The 5,020-nt window shown below is 38.8% G+C and overlaps 1 pseudogene; it reads right to left on the reverse strand.

The window, feature by feature from the left end:
• Positions 1-3,304: 3,304 nt before the first annotated feature.
• LOC114609882 lies at positions 3,305-3,790 on the reverse strand (annotated as a pseudogene).
• Between the last annotated feature and the right edge of the window lie 1,230 nt (positions 3,791-5,020).

Below are 5,020 nucleotides of genomic sequence, written 5' to 3' on the forward strand. Positions count from 1 at the left end.
TTTATTTCTCCATTTTTTTCATTACTCAAGTATGTGCTGTCTTTAGCATCAGTGTCTTACCACCAAGTTCTGGATGGTAACCAAAATCATTAATAATAATATTTAGGGGTCTTCCCCTAATTTAGGACTTCCCTCACCAACATCTCCAAAGAGGTAACCAGGAGGAACAATGGTAATGATATTTGGGGGTATATAGGACCTTTCTGGTTAACAATCCAAAGAGGTAACCCATTCCTGACACTGAGCTTCTATTTGTTAATTCATTGTCACCCTGTTATAGGGTAGCTGCAGTAAATTATTTTTATGTATGCACATGTATATAATGTTTGTCTTTCTGGACTGATTTATTCAGACTGATTGTTTCCAACTCTATTTATCTTGGAATCCTATTTTTCTTAATAGGTGAATAATATTTCACTGTGTTTATTATCTGTTTACCAACTGATGGGCATCTAAACTGTGTACATTTTCTGGCTACTGTGAGTAGAGCAGCAGTGACATGGATGAGTAGGTATCTCTAACTAGAATAAAACATCCTCTGAGAATATGTGCAGTAGTGGTAGAGCTGGATCATCACACACAGAGCTTTAAGGAAACTCCATTCACTAAACTTAGGTAGGCTTTGCCGTGACTCTGGGTTTTTGACCTTTCCTTCTATAGACCATTTACAGTAGAAAATTTATTCTTTCTTTGTTCTTTTGAAATATAAACCTTGTTTCCTCTTCTTGCCTGCTTTATTACCCAGGAATACCTTTCTAAAGGACCAAGATATCATCCCTCTCTCAGTTTGTGTGATGGTAGGATTTTTTTGTTTGTTTTTGTGTGTGTGTGTATATATATATATAATTAAAGAAGCATGTAGAGAAAGCCAGGTCACTTTGAACTGCTGCTTTCTAGGGTCCTTGAATACTGTTCAGTTAGTTTTCTTGAATGTTTAAAATTACTCTTGCTGTTTGCTACTGTAGAGCAGAATGAAAGAACTGTATCTCATTGTAATTTGAAATGTCTTCCTTCTCTCTCTGATCCATCTCATGCAATATTTCTTAAATCCTATACACGCAGTCAGGCAAATGCACACAAGTCAGAACTTCCTAGTAAAATGAATCATTGTTACTAAGAAACTGGGGTTCCCTTTTGTGGGTTCTTAGTCGTATTGATAGAAACAAATTAAAAATAGACTTAGAAAAGACGAGCAAGCACCATTTTATTAGAGTCAGGAAGGAAACCATCAGGGCAGACAAGCTGTAAATCTTGGGAGCTGCCTAAGGGATATGGAAAAAGAGCGAAAGATTGAGAGAGAGAACCATACCTTTTAAGTTATGCATGGAGGTTAGATAAATAGTGAGAAAGCCCAGAGTAGCAGGAAACAATAAACCACACTTAAGATTTTGTACAGTTTCAAAAAAAAAGATAAAAGAGAAGAAAAGAAAAGTTACATTTTTTAAAGGTTAGAATTTAGAATAGCAAGCAGGCTTGATAGCGCTGTGTGGTGAAAATGCCTTAAGTAATTCTTTAGAGCAGGGCTCTGAGAAGGTTTAAGTACCTTATCTTAAACCGTCAAGTATTCATTCCAGTGCCTTAGCATGTCTTCAGCTGAATCAGCTTTCCTGTATAGTGGTCTCCCATCGAAGTGATTGACAGGAATAGAATAGGTGGATTAACTCTCAAGGAAGGAGATAGTATCCTGGTGTACTCTAATCTTTGAAGTACCCAGAATGCCATGTGTCTATCCAAGGTAAGAGGTAGAACTCGGATTCTTTGACCAGGAAAAAGTAGCTTTTTCTTCCTTAAGGGGACTGAACAAAGACCTGGAATCTTCATGTTTTTATGATACTTAAAAGAGGAATAGCTATGAATGTACCTTTCTAGTGTTACCAAGGGAATGGGAAATGGGGTCCACAGCCTACTTGTCATGAAATATGGGTCCAACCTTAATGGTCTCCAAGGCTTCCAGTTTCTGTCTAACTACCTAATAGGATCACTTAAACTTTATAAACAAAACATTCCTCAGTTAGTGTGGTTTTTTTGATTGATTGAGGATGGCTCTTACAGCCTCATGTGTTTGAATGCTTGATCTCCAGTTAGTGGAACTATTTGGGAAAGATTAGTGGGTGTGCTCTTATTCAATTAGGTGTGACCCTGTTGGAAGAATTGTGGCACTCAGGGTGGGTTTGAGATTTTAAAATCCCAGACTAGTCTCAGTCTCTCTCTCTCTCTCTCTCTCTCTCTCTCTCTCTCTCTCTCTCTCTCTCCTCCCTCCCTCCCTCCCTCCCTCCCTCCCTCCTTCCTCTCTGTTTGTGTTAATTTTTCTCTGTTTCCTTCCCCTCCCTCGCTCCTCCCTGCCAATCAAGGAGCTCTCAGTTACTGTCTGAGCACCATGTCTGTCTGCTTGCTTCCATGATGATCACGGGTAAACAAACCCCCAATAAAACGTTTTCTTTTGTAAGAGTTGCCTTGGTCATGGTGTCTCTATACAGCAATATAAAGTACTTTTCACAGTACCTAAGACAGTCACATAAAATGCAGCAAGTTTACTCTTGTGAGAGAATGAAAGTGATATTATTTTCTATAGTCTTTTTTTTTTTCAGGTCATGACTTTATTTTTTCAGTTAAAATAACCAGCCCACAGTACAGTGTGGAAAATCACAAAATACAAATTCAAGGAAGGGAATGCCTTTCCTAAGTCACAAAATTTGACAAATCAATATAGTACCTGTTAATACAATAAAATACTATTTTTGCTGGAGTTATATATTATCTTATTGCTAATTTTCACTCCAAAAATATCATTTAAGTACCAAATCCAAACACTGGTTTCCAGCAGGGCAGTTATTTTATACAAATTAATGTCATTTAAAATGTTACAGTCTCTTTGTAGAGTGAGTTCCTCATGCAGGAGGTTCTGGTTCACAGCAGCAGGCAACTGTGTGGACAGGACGGTGGCTGGGCTCTGCTCTGGTTGGTCCGCAGCCAGGTAGTGTTCCAGTACCTGGAGCTTTAAGAGACTCCAGATAACTTTGTTTGTTGTACTTAAACAACAACAAACAAAGCCATTAATTTTTCGCATGAACACAGCCTTTCCCAGTCAGTCTTCTCACATCCTAACTTAGATGATCCCTTTGATTTAGAAGTTCTGGATTTTTTGTTTTGATCAAAAGTCACAGCCTTACCCCAGCTCATAAAAAAAAAAAAAAAAAAAAACTACCTAAAATAATTGTGTCTTTTAAATAACAAATAATATGATGCCAGCTTGAGAGTCCTGGGGCCCTGATGCTGCACACCAATTCCCTCTGTCATTTGTCCACTAGTGCCGCCGCCGCCACCGCCGGCCTTCAATCTCAGCATTCAGTTTATGTATCACCCACTCCATTGCTTCTTGGCCTTTGTTAGCATTGGAAGATATGGTGCTTGCCAGGAGTCCTTCAAGGTAGCTGCTGAGGCTGACCCCTTTCACAGTGATGAGGGCTTCCTGGGTTAGAACAGTTTTCTCTGGGTCCTGGGGGTGTGGTTTGTATGTGAGCCTCTCATCCGCTGAGACCATATTTGTAAATGAGATGTTGGTGGACTTGAGCGCCGTTGTCCTCTTTACCGGGTCAACTACAGAATGCTCTTGCACATATGTTTTCGTTCTTGCTGCACCAATAAGAGACTTCACAATGGAAGGCAGACCCCTCTCTGTGCTGAGCAGTCTGTGGCTGTGCAACTTTCCAGAGGGATCGACATGTCTGTCCAGCACCACCATGCTTGGGTTCATGGGGTTTGGGTATTTCTGCATTGCAGCTGTAGTAACTGTTTCCCATGGATGGTCAAAGATGTGCTCTGAAGTCCAGATCTTGATGGTACTAGCCACCTGCCTGGTGTCCCTCGGTGTCCGGGGACAGTGAGGTCTATTTTCTATAGTCTTAAACTGACATTGAACTATGAACCTTGAAACTAAGAAGAAATCTTGCTTATTTCAAAAACAATAAGCTTGTCTCTGAAGTAAATTTATTTAGAATAGATGTGCTGCTATATGTTGCTTTTTGTGCAATGCTGAAAATTGTGCTCAATGCCTTTGTGTTTAAAAGATAAGCCTGCTACTTATGAAAGACATCTACACCTATCTATTGATTTTTCAGTTTTGCAATCACTAATAGGTATGATATATATTGGCCAAAGAACAGCATTACATGTTTTGATATTGATAAAATAAATAAAATATGAAGATAAAAAAGGCAAAATGAAGTAGTAAGGATATATATATATATATATATATATATATACACACACACATATATGGCTGATATGAAGAGAGAGTTGTTTTATTTAGAGTGTATGGAGTTAAGTGGAGATGGAGTTCGGATGTAGATCACTTACAGCATGTGCAAAGCTCTGAGTTTGATTCCTAGTATTTTACAAATTTGGATGGAGGATTCTGTAAAGGAAACAAAAAAGTGATCTAATGATATTGTGCTATATCTGAGTAGAGGAATAAGAAGTTGATATTGAAAAATGACATAAAAATCTGCTACTCAAAACGTAAGTATAGTATATGAAAAGAAAGACAGAAATAAATCTAGAAAAAATTAAAAATTGTTGTTTCTGAAGCTAGATTGCTATTGCCATCTTGCTCTGGCCCTTAGGTCCTTGTGATCACTGCTACAAGAATAGGAAAGAGACACAGAGTGCACTGTAGAAGAGTAAAGCAAGAGAACCTTAAGGGAGGAGAGTGAGACAGGACTCAAGAGATCATATAGAAGAAAACACTCTCAAGAGGCTGAGAATAGACATTGATTGAAAAGACCATTGTGCTAACTGCAAGGGAACCAGGCCTGGTAGTTCGTTCTTTCTTGGTTCTCTCTTGAAGGTTCCAGGAGAAAGAGCACTGGTGTGGGCAAGACTTGGTTTTACAAGATATTTAGGGTTGCTGTTCAATAATAACATGTTTGCCTATCTTACGTCTAAGTCACTTTGCTGCTGTAGCTGACCTGCCTGAGTTCCTCTGAGGTCAGAAATTGCAGTGTCTGGCATTTAGTACTTC

This window comes from Grammomys surdaster, unplaced genomic scaffold (genome assembly GCF_004785775.1).
Source record: "Grammomys surdaster isolate TR1022 unplaced genomic scaffold, NIH_TR_1.0 125985, whole genome shotgun sequence".
NCBI classification, from domain to species: domain Eukaryota; kingdom Metazoa; phylum Chordata; class Mammalia; order Rodentia; family Muridae; genus Grammomys; species Grammomys surdaster.